Source organism: Lissotriton helveticus, chromosome 8, assembly GCF_964261635.1.
Source record: "Lissotriton helveticus chromosome 8, aLisHel1.1, whole genome shotgun sequence".
NCBI classification, from domain to species: Eukaryota; Metazoa; Chordata; class Amphibia; order Caudata; family Salamandridae; genus Lissotriton; species Lissotriton helveticus.
Genome location: NC_136069.1, coordinates 849,590,974 through 849,610,205, shown reverse-complemented (window position 1 = coordinate 849,610,205; position 19,232 = coordinate 849,590,974). Strand labels below are relative to the sequence as shown.

General features: G+C 43.8%; 1 protein-coding gene across 4 annotated transcripts in view; it reads left to right on the top strand.

Moving 5' to 3' along the window:
* AP1S2 (adaptor related protein complex 1 subunit sigma 2) overlaps positions 1-19,232 on the top strand; it is a 144,251-nt gene that overhangs the window by 56,487 nt on the left and 68,532 nt on the right. The window lies entirely within an intron of this gene.

The following is a 19,232-nucleotide window of genomic DNA, read 5'->3' as shown; positions in this document are numbered from 1 at the left end:
GTTAATTTCCTTTTTGAGGGTACGGGCTCACCGTCAGTTTCACTACTTAACAGGCTAGTATCACTGATTTGTACAGTTGGAGTGACAGAATTAGTAACACAGCAATTCAAATCCCCATTAGTTACAGACACAATACTAGATATTAGGGGCTGTGGTAAAATACTCGCTGATAAGTCAGGTGTTATAGACAATCTACTCTCCCTAGTACAAGGAACAGTGGGTCCCGTAAACTGTGGTACATCAGAGTTAATTAAATCATACCTTGGCAAACCTACAAATGATTCCAATAGAAGTGAATCATGTGACATTGTAGTTTCATTTGGAATGCTAACATGTACATTTTCTGTGTGTGGGGTTTGATTTATTAAGCACATACTCGCTGGTAATGATAATCTTCTTTCTGTGCTTTCGATAGCATTGACAACAACGCCAATCGTTTGTTGCAACATCCTGTCGATGGCAGTTAAAGTAGGTAGAGGGGTCGGCGCCAGAATTTGTTTTCTTGTGGTTGAGCGAGTAAGCATAGGTGTCTTTTTAGCCGCTACCTTATTTTTGCTTTTGGCCTCCATCAGACCTATTACCCACTGCTTAATATATTGGTAAGAATAATAACGCAAATGAATACCTTAGGTGGGCATGAGAGAGTGGATATCAAGGGGGTGGCCCAGTCCAGTCTCTGAGGGCCTCAGAGGGCCCGCCCTTTGCCCGGGCTTAGCCCGGCGCGTCCCGCGCGCGTCCTCGCGGGACGAGGGAGTGGGTGGGTCTTTATGCGCCACCTGGCGCTGTGCAGTGATGGTAGGGGAGGTGTCCTGGAGCAAGGGCTGATGGGGGCTGTAGTTTGTAGCCTGCCCGACCGGCGGAGCCAAGCCCGGCCAGCCGGAAGCAGGTGTTGGTCCCAGACAGCGGAGCTAAGCCCGGCCACCCGACAGCCACGACCCACAGGCTGCTGCACGCCTCTGCGGAGCCCCAGGGACAAAGGTACGCTCGTCCGGTGCGTTCTCCCTTCCGACAAACAAACCGCCACCCGGTCCTCGGCAGTGGGTGGGTCTTTATCTTATGGTTCACCCCCAGGTAATTTTTGGGGTGTGAGATCAGCTTAGCGGCTCAGGATGGAGTAGGATGGGGTCGCTCTAAGGGAGCGACGTAGCTGCGCATTATACCTCATTGGTGTTTGGTCATGCCCCCTGCAGAGATCTGCATGCCAGCTGGCACAGTCTTGAATTCTGCTCAAGCTGAATGCAGCTTTCATTCATTTTAGGTTGCTAGATGTACATCATTAAATTGCCTTTATTACAATGCCTTTGATTTTCACCAAGTGGTAACTGCAGTCTCAGTCAGCACAATAGAAATCCCTGCTGGCTGTTTTACACCAACTCTGTCATACCTTCCTGAAGCATCTGATCTCAATGAAACAATATGTACTATATTTTTTAATTGAGAAGTGTCAAAATAAAAAGGCGAGGCATCCGTTTTTTGTTGAGTTAGAGCTAAGTATTGTCTGTCACATCCCATCTCACATGGAGAGGTGTCAACCAGATCTAGGAGGCTGATTGGGTGCTTTTGTGTCCCCTTTAATGGACCAGGACAGCTATCTTTATTACTGAGACTTGTGAGGAGGGGAAATGGGAAGGAGTGATATTAGTTTGCTGGCAGGCCACCATAGTATGTTAGTGATGTGTTAGGGGGTTATAAAGGGAATATTTATACACCAGGTTAAATCATGATGTTTACTCCCTTCTCACCCTCCATTACTTATTGAAGAGAGAAAAAAGACAAATGGGTGGGGAAGTAGATGGTGAGGAGATACGAGGAGTATTCTTTCCATGTGATGGTGTGAAGTGGTAAATTCATGTGTCACGATGCACATATTTTTACGTAATTACTTAAGTTGTAGAATAAAGAGAACCGGGGCAATAATCCCATACACCTTGTAGCTCTGGTTACAGATGTTTACATATGTTTTCTATATTTTTCTTCTGTTTTTTGGTATGTGCGGTTCAGTCTGTCGTACTGTGGTGTTTATTGCCTTTATACTGCGTGGGCTAACCTATAATAGCCTAAGTACCATGAGAGGTTTGGGAAATCACAAAGCAGAAGTACTACTCAACTGGATTTACTTTCCACAGGATGAAGTTTCTGATAGGACTGAAAATTTGCCTGGCTAAAGTGAATGTAAGTTTTAACTCTATTAAGGACATGAAGGTGATGATTATGCTATTTCTTCCTTCGCTTATATTCACACTTCAAAATCACAGCAGCCATCAAAACACTCCAAAAACTATTTTTCCCATAAACATAGGGGAAAACCCACAAAGTCAAAGCAAATTGGAAGTCCTTCTACAATGTCCACAGCCGATCCAACGTGGTCCTTCCTTGCTGTTCACTACTCCTCTTTGTTTACGCAACTCAAGTCACCATCAGTTTTCACAGGTTCTGTTTGGAACCATCACTCCCTACACAAAGAGGCATGATCGGTTACCCATTCCAGTGCGTGGGGCAGTTAGAAGAGACAACTCAAATGGCACATAGTTCATTCCAGGCTTGTACAATACAGAACACCATTATACTTATCTGAGAAAAAGTATAACCATCTGTAGCAAAAAAATGCAATTACTTACACCAGTACATGGGGAGGGAAAAAATCAGTATGTGCATCGATTGCCGGGTGGGATAATCCTCGCCTCCGTGTCCTTAATAGAATTGAAACTTACCTTCACGTTAGCTAGGTACATTTTCATTCTATGTTAGGACCGGAGGCGAGTATTGCCACCAAGTGAGCCCATTCCAGCACCGACTTTAAGTAAAACCTCTTAAAGGTGGAGTCCAAGGACCAGTCTGCTGCTCGCATTAGATCCTTCAACCGTGCCCCTAGACAAAAAGCGTTTGAGGCCATAGCACCTGTTGTGGAATGAGCGCCAAAGATATTGGAATCAATATCTGCCTCCTACATAACCCAACAAACCCAGCGGGCTACCGTCTGGGAGGACACTGACTTGTATGGCTTTCTTAGTGCAATGAACAATTGGTTTTCACCGGAAGACGGACCTCCATTGTCAAGTCTTTGTATGCTTTAAGGCGTTGTACCAGGCACTGTTTAGGGGAGTCTGGGAACGACGGATAGGAAGTTATTCGAGTATGGGACTTGTGTAAATGGTACCTTCTTTGATAAAAAATATAATCATAAAAGCGAGACGTACATACCATACATATACAAAACTGAGAAATTAAAATGACCAAAATATAATAAGACTGCAAATTTTAAAACCACATTATCTTTTCAGTAGAGGGATTGAAAGAGGCTTACAGCAAACCGAACAGCATCCCACTTTAATAAGGATAGAAGGCAAAAAGCTGTTCTATGCTAAACAAAGTTGTATCTTTTCAATGTAAGAGTTAACACTCTTCTAGTGCAAAATGACCATTTGCATTTAACATCATGGCAGCAGAATAGCATTAAAACAATTAATAATTTAAAGAAAAGATAAGTGTTGCTGCTAAAAACTCAAGACCCTGAGTTGCAAGGTGACCCAAAAGATGAGAACAGTTCGATGGAACAGCTGTCAATTGTCAATAATCAGTCTCGAGTCGTCGAGATCCCATTCCTTAGTATTGCAGGGGCAGGGTACACAGATTTTACTGGGATAGTGCTTCATGGGTTTGCTGTTGTATTAGTCACCTATGCATGTTCCTCAAGGTTGATACCGGACATGCAATTTGCTGGTTGAGTTTGTAATATGCACGATGAATAAATATTGTGAGGCTTATGTTTAAAGCAGTGTTCTCTGAGTTCAATGCTGCAATAATTGCCTGCCTACAGGACCTGACTCCCAATCTGTTCCACTGTGGCCTCAGTTTTAGTCTGCGCTGAGCCAGCAATGCAGGGCAGAGGCATACAACATGCTCCAAGAACTCCACCAAGTCCCCGCAGCCCCTGCACTGTAGTTAATCTGATGTACGACGCCAAAGAGGTAAATGATTCAGGAAAGGCCATTCCCCCAATTTAAGTGCCATAAACCGCACATTTAAGTACAGGGGGTATGTGCAGGACAGGTATGATGGAAAAGAAGCCAGCTGGTAAGAGTTCATTACTGCCCATGCATGCTTGCGTTTGGCGAAAAGAGCTTTGTTGGTGTTATGGGACCACATAAGGATGCGCTTCTTGATGCTTGTTTTAAAGACGTTATGACTAGGATTAAGGTTCCAGAGATAGCCTGCTGATAATTGCTGTAAGCATTCATGAAAGAACTGACTAAAGGACTTAGTTCTTCTACTCATTGTGAAAGTCGCCCCTTCCAGGTAAAAAATCCTGCCTGAGATGTCGAGGGCTTTTACGTCCGAAACCTGCCTGCAGGATACCAGGCAAATAACAGCCAATTTGGTAGAAATCGCCTTCTTGGACAAGAACCTGTTTGGTTGCCAAGATAAGAAAAGGTTAAGCACCAAATTGATGTCCGAAAGAGCAGAGATTAACGGTGTTCTGGGGCATGTTAAAAGCGAATCCCTCTGAGCAGTCTGCACACAAACTGGTGTTACCCCACTGGGGCCCCATCAATGGGGACATGGCCAGCTGAAATAGCAGAGTGGAAAACATTATTAGAGGGATATGCCATCCCTTCCTCTGCCCAGTCAACCAGGAAATTAAGAACTTGCACTACATTGAAGTCCACAGGCTCAATCTCCCTTTGCAAACGCCAACAAACACACCTGGTCTAGGGTGAGCAATTATCGCTATGTAATACTGTCTGCCCAGCCCTGGAGAGTAACGACACAGTATGTCCCAAAATGCCTGGGAGTGACCAGAATTGCCTGAAAACTGCCAATTGCAAAAAGAACAATTTATGGACAGAATGCAGAACAATGTCATGCATTCGCCCCAGTACAGAGATCTGGGCCTAAATCCGTCCTTTTTTTGCTCACCATGTCATTCCAGTTTGGACCCAGCCATATGCAAATCAGTCTTGACCCTTTGCCCCATGGGAACAGTCCAGCCTGAACTGCCAGGCCAGGTCCTCCCTGGACTGGAAACAAGCATCCTAGGACCAGTTTTGGACTTTCAGCCCTCACCAGCCAGGATAGCTTGGTTCCAGTGGCATGGAGAGCACGGGACCCACGTCTGAGCATACCATCCCACTCGGGGTGACAAATGCAAAAAGAACAATTGATGGACAGAATTGGCAGTTCGGGTTGGACTGTTCCCATGAGGCACAGGGTCAAGACTGATTCGCATATGGCCAGGTCTAAACTGGGGTGGCATGGTGAGCAGAAGAATGATGGATTTAACCCAGATCTCTTGACTGGGGGTGAATGTTTTGATTTGTTCTGCATTCCGTCTATCAATTGTGTGTCTTTTGAAAACTGCCAAGCCATGAGGTTGAGCAACCCCTCTTGTCCAAAGGGGTGTGGGCATAGGTTCATGCTCAGATTCTCCAGGCAGAAATATCAAAAGCTCTTTACCAGGCCCCGAGATTTTGTCCTGCCCATGTGGTTGATACTGACGAAATATTGTCTATCTTTAGAAGGGCGCAGAACTGGACCCTGTCTATCGTCCTGCATTGGACGGCGAACAACCCTGCCATGAGCTCTAAACAGTTTATATGTAACATCTGTTCTACACAAGAACAGATTTTTTCTGTGGAGTATTCACCACACCTGGTTCCTCAAGTGGAACGGCTGGCTTCGGATTTGATCACCAAGTCTTGGGTGGACCTGAAAATTGCTCTGCCATTCCAAGCCTCCATGTAGGTTAGCCACCACCTCATCTCTTCTCTGGCCTCGTCGGATAACTGTGCAACCTGAGAATGTTAGGCCATCTCCTGAGATGGTAAGCCTTGAGACGCTGCATTGCTTAGTAATGCAGAGGGCTCCGAAAGATGGCCTGAATTGAAGATAATACAAGGCCTACTAAGCAGGCAATCTGCCTAAGGGACGTGTGCGACTTGGCCAAGGTTTGGCAAAGCTCCTGCCTTATTTTCTCCATCTTCCAAGATGGAAGGCTCAGGGAGGAAGAGAGGAAATCTATGACCAAACCTATGAAGGTTGTCCATTGGACCAGGGTAAGAAGCGATTGCCTCTCGATGACCGAGCCTAGTTCCTGCAACAGGTTCACTGCCGTCTGAGGCTGTATGCGTATCACCAAGGTAGTCACTCATCCAAATGCCCTGCGCTCTCAGGAACTCCACTGCCAGCTTGAGAACCTTGGTGAAACACCAGGGGGCCGACGATAGCCCAAAGGGAAGGGTGGTGACCTTGAATACTTGATTGCGCTTTTTGAACTGCAGGACCCGGCGGTGAGGGACAAACACTGGAATCATGAGGTTGGCATCCTTCAAATTTAGCCTGACCATTCAATTCAATGGACGGAGGACGTTACTGAGCCGGGGAACGCCCTCCATCTTGAAGCGGTTGTAAACCAACGAATCGTTGAATTCCTTCAGATTGATTACCAGTCTCCGACCCCCATCAGTCTTGTCGACCAGAAAGAGATTGCTTAAAAACCCAGACGGCGGTTCCTCCGTTATACAAATAGTCCCTTTTTTGAGGTGGGCTGCCACCTCCTTGTTGAAGAGGTCTGCATCTTGACTGGAGAAAGATGGGCCGGGGCTCTGTATGTCAATAGCAATTGACACAATGTTACTTAGAGAATAAATTCAAATGGATAATGTAGTCATACGATTATCAACAACTGCAAGTCCTTTTCTAAATTATCTGTTAGTTTCACTTTTCTGCTCAACAGCTTCCTGCTGTGAAACTTCCATACTTCATTGTATATTGCATACAAAAAGCGCTTTGGATGTGGCTTTCCAGGACCTAGTAAGAAATCCTGTAAATCCATGTCATCAGAAAGGAGAGGCGAGTGTTCTTTCAGTTCATCTAATGTAGAATGTTTAGCCATTATAGGCACCATTTCCAACGCTATATGTTGTTACCACTCATGAGTGTGGTATCTGCACTTCACGGGGGTCTGGCCTATTTATCCTGAACTCCTTCGTGTTGAGGAAACATTCCTGACATCCATTATTATTTAATAGCCACACCAGCTAATTCTCTGGACTGGAATGCGAAGAATTGTATGTGCCTTTTTTTGTGAATTGCTGCCAATTCTCAGAACGTGCAAATGTAGGAATATTTGTTGTGTTAATATCCAGTATCTTGGCCAGGGCGGTACAGGACATTTCCTGCACAGTTTTGTTCAGAAAAACCATTTGTCTTGGTATACAGCATGCTCTAAAAGCCTTGTTGCCTTGAACTCGCCGATCTTTAGTTCCCCAAATGGATTTTAAATCCACATTGTCCTTCCAAAATCATACCCTTGTATTGACTACTGAGAAGTAAAAGGAGCAGAATAAATTAGCAATGTGTTAGTCAGCATATTTTTCTTTGCCTGGGAAGGGACAAGTTTTTAGTAATAAGACTCAGTCTAATGGGTTGACTAGGAAACTATGCAAACTTATGTGCAAATGTCTTGGAACTACCCACTGGTGGTGTAGTTCGGTGCTCCCATTGTGTGTAATTAAATACTGTATGTGAACTACTTGCTTTTGGTAAGAAATGGTGTGCTTAATGGTGAAAACAAAACATCTCCTCATAATTGGACGTACCACAATACATATTTTCACTTTCAAATACTGTATAATGCTCTACATCATCAAGCATGTGCTTCACTGTACGAATATCCCAATCATCAGAGATGCTGCCAGGAGTGATGACATGACATCACTAAGAGAAATTTTAAAAACAGAAGGAATCCCCAATGTCTGTTGGTCCAAATATGTCATAGAGTCCCTTATCCCAAACAATTCCATCAGGAACCGGAACCACTGAAATATTCACAAGGGACATGTCTCTTTGCACTCTGTGTGATGAAGAATGCGGCTTCCATACCTTGTTTACCAGTTCAGCCACAGAGTGTTCTGGGAGATAATGTCAGTTCAGAAGAAAGAAAAAACTGCCACAAACCAATCCAAAGAAAGAGGAAAAGTGATGAAATGGAAATCCAAATTTAAATCCCAGGAGGAAAAAGTATGTCTTTTTTTGCCAAATTATGAATGCATGTGTCCCCACGCTGTGGTGGTGGGTCCGTGGAATCCGAAGAAAGTAATCTGTGTGGTTAAAATAGCATGAGGCAGTTTGCGCAAATGTTGGGGCCTCGTGGAGCTGTGTAGAACTGGTAGATAATTCCAGTGGTGTTGAATAGTAAACAACTTTGTTATTTGCTTGTGTTGTTGAAATATGTGCATTCACACACAGTGATTGTGTGGTGTTTGTAGATGTGACTGGAAGTAGTAAAACTTCAGTGTCAGATGTCCTCAGCCGGGGATAAGAAACTTCAATGTGGTGTTTTCTACCAGCAAGGGGCAGTAAAAGTACAGTACTAATACCTTCAACAGCCAGGACAGGCAAAGGCAGTCTCGGGGATGGCCCAAATTCTTTTTTGTCCACTATCTTCTCACACAATAGATCACAGATCTTTGGAATCCAGCCAAGACTTGCTGGTACTGCCTGTACTTTGCCAATGGCAAAATGTTCACTGATCTCAAAATGCATTTCCGCTTCCCCTGTACTAGGACTTTCAATGTCTGGAACCCACATCTTAACCCCAAATAGGACTTCATATAGAGTTCGACCACTCAATGATCTTCTTGATAGATTGTTTAAGACTTTCTGTACCCCATACAGGTGATAGACACAACTGCAACCTGAACCTAATTCTCTGACTGTTAAAAACCACTTTAAGCCGCAGGTTTTCCTTTTCACTACTGCATTTCTCTTTGGATGGTAGGGCTAGGAATAGTGCACAGCCATACCCAATGTTCCTATGGTATCCCATTAAGCCTTTGAGGCAAACGCTGGGCACAGGTCTGAATGGAATACAGCCACTGCATATGTGCTGACCAAGACTTCCAAATCTTCTATAACAGTTTGAGCAACAGCTGATCGCGGTGGCCATACCCATAGGCATAGAGAGCAGGAATCCACTAACATGATTTATTTAAAAGAGCCATCTGTGTGTAGGAGCTCGCAGTGGTACAGATAAACACAAGCAAGAGGCTTGTTCAATATCAAGGGAGGTGTCTGTTGTGGACGTGTTGTGGTGGAAACCTCCATTTGCTGACAAATGTCACTTTGAAGGACATCGTTTTTTCTCTATTTGTATAGACCTAGCCACTAGTAGCGTTGCTTTAATAGTAAAAATATAGCTGCCACCCCTGCGTGAGCAGATTCTAAACACTCATGTGCTGTTAAAATTCATTCTATCCTGCAATCGGGAATCGCTCTCCTCCACTTCGAAAAGATGAGCTTATGGAATATTCTGCACACTTAGCTGGTAGGAGTATTTTGCTGGTAAAACTTTTGGTAAGGGTATGCCACCATGCGAAGCCGTGTCCGTCTTCATAATGTCTTCATCTATCCTCGCGTTGGAACGAGTCACTCCAACGACAACAGCAGTTTGCACTGTTGTCTTTGTGACTACATCAGCCATTGAATTCCCTCAACGTGTATTCCTACACGTTGGTGTCTCAGATTGTGAATAACATGAGCCTGTGACAAACTCACTTTGTTTTGCCACCTGTCCCCAAAGCAGATTATGCCTGATAGTTTTACCTTTAGAATCGCTAAATCTATTCTTGCTTTAGTAGTGTAGATGCTCATTATAAGACTGGACACAATAATACAAATCACACACTATGTGTGGTGAATTCAAGATCAGTATTATCAAGTGCCAGAATTGGAGCTTTCACTGTCGTGCAATCACCTAGTGACTGCATGAATGTTTTAAGAGGTTGGAATTATTTATTCCTCATTTTACCCTTTAACTCTGCACAACCAGCAGAGTATTAGTATTTTGTTGCAACTGCAGGTTGGACAGAACCATCAGTATACTTTATGAAGTCATACCGATCTAGAGGCATTATTTCACTGGGCAGAGAATATTCTTGTTCATATTGTAGGTATGCGTGTGTTTGTAGTGTAGAGTCAAAAACATTATCTACATATATTGCTGTAAGTGAATTGGCCCATTGTATCCATCTAGGATGTAAGGCTTTACCGTTAGGAGTGCTGGCCTTTGTGACAGCGTCTTAGGCTGGAATCGGGGTTACCACAATTATGTGTTTTTACCTGACCCAATGATCTTTCTTCCACTACAACTGTATGCACTTCAGTCAGTATTTTTACTGTTGATGCAAAATGCATCTCTGTATTGGACTATACATGCAATTTATATGCCATTGTTACAGTCACCCTCTTTGAAAGTGACGTGTATCCTGCGGTCCCCATAACTGTGGATTACCAAGTTCGTTGTGTTTACACTTGTGTAAGTGTTATGCAGCAAGCATGTCAACTTGTACTGAACTTAATATATGTGTGTGTTCTGGTGTCCAATGGGTATGTGAAGTCTGGACTAATCAATTCATAACACGTTTTAACCAATTGTGCATAATTGGTTATGTATGTTTTACCAAAATTCAGAAAACCTAAAAGCGATTGTAGCCTTTTTATTGTGGGTTATGGTTGTAAAAGTGTGCACTTCTCTAGGAAATGTGTCACTTAACTTTTGCCTTCATTTGACAACCAATCTACTCTGGCCAAGTGTGTGGCTAAGTCGTCCTCATCTGAGTATATGCCATCGATTTAGGACAATGCTCATCATCAATAGCTTGTAACATTTCTGTTACACGGGATGAGAACAACCCAGGGCTATTCCTATAGACTTTTGGTAATCAACAAAATTGTTTTTGAGAGCCTAGGGCGGTAAATGAAGTCAGATACCTGCTTTCAGGCTCTGTTTTGGCAGAAAAAAGCAGTTGAGATGTCGAACGTGGTGTAATATTTTATGTGCTCTATATTACTCAGTACCGCGCCATGAGCATTTTGAACTTCAGATGTGCATCTAGCACTGTTGAATTGTCTATAGTCTAAGAATAAGCAATATGAATGATTTGGTTTCATAACTGAAAACAAAGGGTTGCTCATTGGTGAGGTGCAACTTTCTACTACACCCTGAAATTCAAGTTGTGTGAGTGTTTCTGTAACCTGGTGTTTGGCTTCACATTTAATGGAGTATTGTGGTTGCACTTGAGGGCTGGACCTTATTGGTATTACATGGTAAGGTGAATCTTCATCCTAACCCACATGGTTGCGGCTTAATGCTGGGGCTTGTTCAAGGGCCGACTCCTTGGGGTATGCATGTTTAACTGATTCTTGAACGAGGCTGGAAGAAACTGGTAATATTATGCTTTCTCTCTGTGGGACTGATCTAACAAACTCGGGCGGACAATCTTTTTCAGCCAAGATAATGTCGTAACCAAATGAGACGTTCTCCCAAAAGAGATCATTAATAGTGCGTGGTATATCACCCTCCACTTGCAGTTGTAATTCATACACCTCACATGGGACACTTTGGGGCCGATTACGATGCAGCCCTTAAAGGCTCCGATCGCAGGTTACATCGTTATGGGCCACGCGGGTTGTATTATATTGTATATAGGATTTGCATAGGGCTTTGTCACCCAATGGGTATCCTGGCGCTGAGATTACCCTACAGACGCTATGCATATTTACAGTCATGCGAGCGGAAAGGAATACAGCTACAACTAAGCATCGTTAGTCCCTAGGAAAGAGCCATATTTTTAGCTTCTTTCTAAAATTCAACAGATTCTCGGTTTGTCTGAGGGTTACTTTTGACCGCCTCATTATGATGAAGGCAGTCGGAAAGTAAACCAGCCGGTCATTCCGGCTGGCTTCCAACGTGTCTGAGAGCCCGTCAGCCAGTCGGAAACCGGCCAGTAATCTCAAGGGTGGGCCTTTCCACCCTTGACATTACAATGCACGGTTTCCAACATGGTTTCCATGCCGGAAAGCGTGTTTAGGGTCCCCAGAAGGGCCACCTTGGGTGCACGGCCTCTGGTTGGAGGCTGAAGGAGCACCTGTGGTACCCTCCTGTTGGTCCCTGCGCCTTGTGGCTGGCACCTTGAGGTGCCTGCCATGGGGTGCAGGGATGCACTGCACTTCCCTTTTCTCAGTAGGAGCTTCTGTTGCGGCCAGTTTAGGGCTGTAACACTATCTCCTATTGAGAAAATGGAGCATGCGACCGAACCGTTTTCAGTCGCATTGTAATGGGCCGGTCGGGACCGCCGTCCTTGTGTCAGACTGTCCCAGGACCGAGTTTGTGTTGGGCAGAAGCAATTCCGCCCGTCATCGAAATCAGCCCCTCAGTCTCTGGTTCAGTGCTTCCACATGGACACAGTCACTCTTTGCTACTGTTGCCAGATATTCCATAAGTTTCTAGTGTGACTTCTGCCATGCTGTCCCCGTGTAAAGGCAGAGTCCTTCATATGTATGGCATGTTTTATCCCAGCCACCTTCTGCTTTTTAAATTGAGGCTTTTACTGTGTAAGTTTTTCTTCCTTTTTTATTACGAAGTCCAAAGAGCATTATGATTCCTTCAGTTTCACGTACTCCGACGTGCACTCTGACCGTCCTCCTTCGTGTGATTTTCGGATGGTTCTGGGAAAAGAACGAGAAGGGCGTGTATCAGTATCCTGATACTCATAAGACTGTTTAATTGCTTCACGGTTACACAAATTGTAGTACCGTCACGCTCCTTACGCTAGGGCCTCTCTGCCTCAGCCCATTTGAAATTCTTACATATTGTGGCTACCGACCATGTACCTTCAGACGACCTGAACCAGTCTTGATACTTCTGACCGCCTTTTAGCCTTGAGAAAGTCTGAGTACCAGTGTTGTACAGACGAAACACGTGTTTGCTGCATCTCACGCTTGAACTTGAACAAATGAATAAAGACAACTACATGCATGAATATCCTGATTTGCCCATCTTGTTCTGATACAATTGGAGATTTGTTTGTCATTATTATATCGTGTAATTGTATAAAACCGGTTGACTGCTCGACCAAATAATCGTGAGATCGACAAGACTCGTAACAATTGCAATTGGGTTGTGCTTTACTGACCTTTCTATTTGATATTTATGTTGGCAGGTCGTTTTGATCTGCACTAGTCACTCTTTGGTAGTGCGTGGCATTGGTCCCTTTAGCACCCCTGCTGTTTGTACAGCAATCTTGACTTAAATGTGCCCGTATAACATGGGTGTTGTTTATTTGTGTATGCTTTGATGTGCGGTTATTCCCTTTTAGGGAACACTACTACCATACCATCTGAATATGTTGACCTGAGTCTTGGCTAGCTCATAGTGCACCATCTGGACCCATTAACCCTACACGTTACCAGATGGCTTGTGCACCTCAGAACATATCGACTCTGACTCCCCGAGGAAATCATGGAAACAGATCTAACCCTTTTTATGAGTTACTTAGGCATGCCTAAAGAAGTACTCAAATTGTCATTTCAAACTTCTATTGAAGCAGTAAGATTCTTGTGTAAAGTTAGTGTGGTGCAACGATTACTAGAAGGATTCAAAACACAGTAATCAGCATTAGGAGAATGGTAAAGAAAAGAAACAGTTCAACCATTGTGCTATTACATGAATAATATCAGTTATACCTATACTCTTCCCTAGCGCTTCCTATCCTAATATGCATAGGTTATGCGGATCTACCAGAATGCCCCAGAGTGGTCTAACTCCCCATTTACTCGAGGGTGTGTCATCTGGGAAGCCCGTCTTGGTGTTGAATAGGCCGCCGTCCTGCTTAGAATGGTAGTGGGATTCAGCTGGGCTGGAATTCTTGCATGGGGCAACCTCGACACCGCCAGCAAAATGTCCCTCTCTCAAAACTAAACGTCACTCCTATTCTTTGTCAGAGTTCTAGTCTAGCTGTTATTGTTTATTCTACCCTTGCAGAGCTGTCGCTGAAAAGGCAACAACTTTTTGCGCAGTTTACTCACTCCTTGTACAGAATGTTCAAAGGGCCTGATAATATGCCTACGAAGAAGTATAACTGTAAGCCAATCTATTTCTGAGAACATTATCCCATATGGGTGCACAAGTAAATGTGTGTTAAAAATAATTGTTTATTAATAAAGCACCTTTAAATGTGTACATGTAAAATGGTGGTGTTCTGTACCCAGGGCATAAGTAAACACATGACACCTCTCTTCTCAGCTGTCCTGCCGCCCACAGATTAATCCTGACCACACTCTGTGATCTCTCCCCGATGAACGGGCCCACTCAGTTCATATGTTTTATTCTCCTGCAACTGCTACACCCCCACCCCCCTATCCCAGTTCCTATTTTTCCCACAGTTAACTGGAGGATTTAGACTGAACTCCTTGATACATGATGACACTTGCCCCACACCATGTAACCTTCTTTAGTATGCAAGCTGAATAACACTGGACCCGATTCACAGAACTATCTCAGAACCCTAAACTTACTACCACTTTGGTATTCACAGTAGCCACTTACTTATTTTGGTATTCACAGAAGGCACTTACTCATTGATTAGTGAGTGCCTTCTGTGAATCCCAAAAGGGTAGTAAGTTTAGGATTTTGTCTTAAGTTAGTTCTGTGAATTGGGCCAACTGTCTATTGGTACAACACCAATTTTTTATTGCAAAAGATGATTATTCGCTCTGTACTGTTGGATGGCAATCTCTGTTGCTGTAGTTGTCTGTATTTGTAAAACTCATTTTTTTATTTTTTTTTAAATAGAGAAAATACATTCTTGACTCCACTAGACACTGTGCTATTTCACACTCCACTGCGTAATTGTCTATTCTCTAGGCCAAAGTGAGAAGCGAGTCAATCTTTGCAGTATTGTATTTCAACTACTCTGTGTGGGAGAACAGGTATAGTAATGAGCTTGCAAAAACATCTTCCAAAATTACCTTTCTGTTGTATAGACAGAGCAAAACATTGTCATTCGTTAAGGATCTCTTAGAAGTACAGATCTGAAACCTGCTGTTCAAGCAGTTAATTTGCTCACCCCCACTTCATTTCAAATAGAATTTTTAGAAGGCTTGTGATTCATTAGTCACAACAACCGATCACTTGAGTGTTCTCATCGCCTTAATGTTAGTCTGTCTTGCCACACTGCACTGTCTGAACGCTAAATTGTTATTAGAATTTTTTTCAGGTTAATAATAATCAATGTGGAGGTAGACAGTACAGTTTTAGTGGCAGTAGAATGAGGTTTTCAGCAGTGCACCAGATGTCTTCTACCAAGTAATTTAACTTTATAATGAAGGCTGGTATTAAAGCTGTCTGTGCTTGCCTCGGAACAGCTTTCCTGTGCTGCTAGCCTCCATCCCTTTATAAATTAATTTGCCACAAGCTGTAACAAGACAAAAAAACGACCTTTGCCACCCTGATGACACTTGCTGAATAAACCCTGTAAGCACATTAACGACTTCTGGAACTAAAGAAGGACAGAGCCAAAAGATTTAAATAAAACACTGAAAAGATGGTTCCAAATTATGACTATAAGCTATTTTTAATCCAAAGTTGCCCTGTGTGGCGAGGTCGTATTGACAAAAAATACCTTATCCATTGATCTCTGCCTGCGATTGCCTCACTTTTACACCCTTAACAGGAGGATTGGGTCTGGGAAGGGGGGGAATTGAAGGCTACAGATTATCCTGTTCATAATGTCCTGTCCTCCAACTAGACGTGCAACCAGCCACTGCAGAAGAATGGATTGCCAAGTGTTTGTCAGGAGGTGCACATGTATGTATTTAAATCTTGTGTAGGTAGGGAAGAAGCGGTAGACACAGGGCGAGAATTCTTCCTCTAACCACCACCCCATAGAAAATTATGGAAAAAGAGTGGGCTCAGTGCATTTTAAAAGAGTTTCCACATACGTTACCTAAAAATCCATAGACTCTGAAGGAGCATATTAAATACTCAAGTTATTTTATGCTATGACATGCTAACGAAATCTGGTGCTCCTCAGAAGTTGGCCTCCTCGCAATGTTTTTCGAATTATCTGTGGGTTCCCCTTGTTTACCTAAAACTACATGTGTTGTGCCAGGGAAAGTATTTTAGCATGGGCTCACCCTTTATGCAATGAGCTTCCTTGTGCCAGAAATTGCATACTTTATGCTTGCCAACACCCCCCCACATCTGAAGAGCCATAGCCGGCAGGTGCCCAATCTTTTACCCAGCCCCCAAAGCCTGTAACAACTCCCCCGGCACATCAGAGCGGCCAGCTCAGTCCTCGATGTACACAAAAAAATTGAAAACTTAGCCTTTTCACTAGTCTCCAGCCAGTGCTGCTCCATCCTTCTTCAGGCACCAGGTTACCCTCATGGATGATGCGCACGCTGTACAAATACACATACGATAACATAAGATAAAAGTGACAAAAGTTTGCAATTAATGCTGTCCATAAAACATTGGTGACCTGTATGTCAAAAGTGTTCAGTATGTCGGAGCCAGAATTATGCCACAGTTGTCCAGCCTTATGCCAAGAATTGCCTATGCTCATGGTACCATTTTGCAACTGGTGGCCCATTTGCTAAGAATTTCCTCAAAAGTGCCTGCGTTTTCCTTGGGTGCCCATATGACAAGAATTACTTCTTGTATACCAGTATTTTGCCATGGGCGCCCAATATGCCAGGAATTACGTCCAGTATTTTGTGATGAAAGCCTCTGTAAGACCAGAATTACCTTCAACTATGTGGTTGCTGCCCAACCTCTCTTTAAGAATTCAAGAAAGGACTCCAGACCTGGCTGTTCCACTGACCCCTCGGAAGTAGCATAGCACTCCGCGCCTGGGTGATTCGCTGCACTTTACAAATCCTGATTGATAGATAAATGACATCCTTGTTAATGCCTCTGTTTACATGAGTTCGCATATTAAATTAGAGCTATTGACTTCGACAATGCTGTTAGGTCTGACTTGGTAGCGCGCCTGTCTGCAATCATGTTGTTACCAGTACTTTGAGATATTCACCGAGTTGGTTGTGGCTCTGTTCCATGTGAATAGTACCATCTCAAATCCATGCTGTTAGCTTTTAAGAACCATCCTTTGCCCTTTCAATGCAAGACGAGAGGGAGTATTATGTAAAAACCACATTCAGGCATTCCATTCCGACTTTTTTGCTGCTTATGCATTAAGTAAAGTAGGTAATTTTGTTATTTTTTCAGACTTCTTTTAATGGTCATTCTTATCTTCGTCAGGACTTGTGTGTTTGGCCACGGTAGAGGATTGAAGGTAACCCTATTGGCTTTGCCAGTGCTAGTTGATCAGGGACTCGATAGCCTCAGAACTCTAGCGAATGTCTGTTGGCACGGTGCTCAGTGTGCTTGGACTATCATGTTTTGCTCCTTGGATGGAGGCGGTAGGAATGTATACTGTTGCTGGCCTCTAATGCTGTGAGTAGGATTTGGGAATAAAGCACGTTGTGATGTTTCTAAAGTGCAATATAGCGGATGATGACCCAGTCCTTCCTAGACTTGACTCCCTATGCTCCCTGCAACACTTTTTCACACTTCTACCACAGAGCCCGGTAAGAAATATTCCGCTATGTTGGTTTGTGGGAGTCCCTCTACACCCTTTCATTACCTGAGGTGCATACCATTTTACTTCGCTTTACTGCCTAGTGGCATTTCCCCTTTCAAATCAAAAATGTATGCCTGCTGTATCAAGCTTGTCCTTTTGGACACATTCAGTTTCCCGTTGCAGAGATTTTATATCACCTCCAGGGTTTTTACTCTCCACCATCATCCCAGCATCATTATCTGCCCGCTTAACATCCACATACTAAACAAAGACTATAACGAGGACAAACAAGCATTGGCATAGCCAATAGGTTTCGCCTTTGGGACCTTATACGTTTTTAGCCATGCAACAGTTGTTGATACACCAAGGATATTGTGCTGCATAACTAAATACTTATAAGGTCCCAAATGCGAGACCTATTGGCTATGCCAATGCTTGTTAAGGGAGGGTCGGGTGAACCTGCAAGTAAATCAGTGTTGTGCAGACTCACATTTCGACCCGCCCTCTTAGAAATGGCGACAGAAGTTGACATCTTTAAACTCACCTGAAGTTGACATCTTTAAACTCTCCTGCTGTGCTGCTTCGCCTCATTTAAGCACACAGTATAATTTAATGAGGTTTAAATCAGGGCTGCAGAGGCCATAGGGCAAGGCCATGCCCACCTGCAGCCAGACACTAGAGATCCTCACTGAACGGAAGGTAATGTGAAAATACATTTCTTTAAAAGAACACAAATATATATGTATGTATGTATGTATGTTCATTCATATATAGCCCTGAGACCTAATAGAACATTTAGTCCTATTTCTATGTCAGTCCGATTTTTCATTCACATTCACACCTTTCATTCACACCACCCTGCAAGAGGCTACTGAGGACGCAATGCCACTCAAGAATCCAGATGGACGTGCTTCCTCCGCTGTGCTAAACAAACATTGCTGGTAGCATGGTAGTGGTCCCCTCGGTTCAATGGCCGCCCCCTGCTTTTTCACTGTGTATCCCCCACCCTGACCCCCAGAAGCTGCCAACCTTTCAGATGGAACAACTGTGAAACTATGAGTCTGGGTACCCGTGACAGAGTGCAGCTGCCTCGCTAAACCACAACCCACCCGCATGGTGATGCAAGTGAAGCACGGCGTAATACTGTGCGATTGTGTAACACCCAATAAAACCTTGTTCTGAACAAGGGATCTGTGAGATAGTGAAACCGTGAAACAGGCTATGGTGCAACTGCCTTACACAACACACCCACGAGGCGATGCAACTGTGCAACAGTGAGCGGTTGTGTAACACCGAATAAAGCCTAGACAATGAATCTGTGAGATAGTGAAACCGTGTGAGGAAATCCAATTGGGAGACGATTACATTGGGCGAAGTGAAACTGTGACTCAGTGAAAGAGCAAGACCATGAAAGTGTGAGACTGTTACACTGTTACATTGTGAGATACAGTGAAACTGTGAGAAAATTAAACAGTGAGACAGTTACATTTAGGGACACATGAAGCAGTGTGAGACAACAGGGCAGCAAGACAGTGAGACAGTTACATTTAGGGACACATGAAGCAGTGTGGGACGACAGGGCAGTGAGAATGTGAATGCATGAGACAAGCACACTGCGAGACAGTGAATGCATGAGACCAGCAAACTGCGAGACAGTGAAACTGTGAGACAAAGAAACAGTTACGTTTAGGGACACATGAAGCTGTGTGAGCACATGAAGCTGTGTGAGACGACAGGTCATTGAGACAGTGAACTCATGAGACAAGCACACTGCGGGATAGTGAACGCATGAGACCAGCACACTGCGAG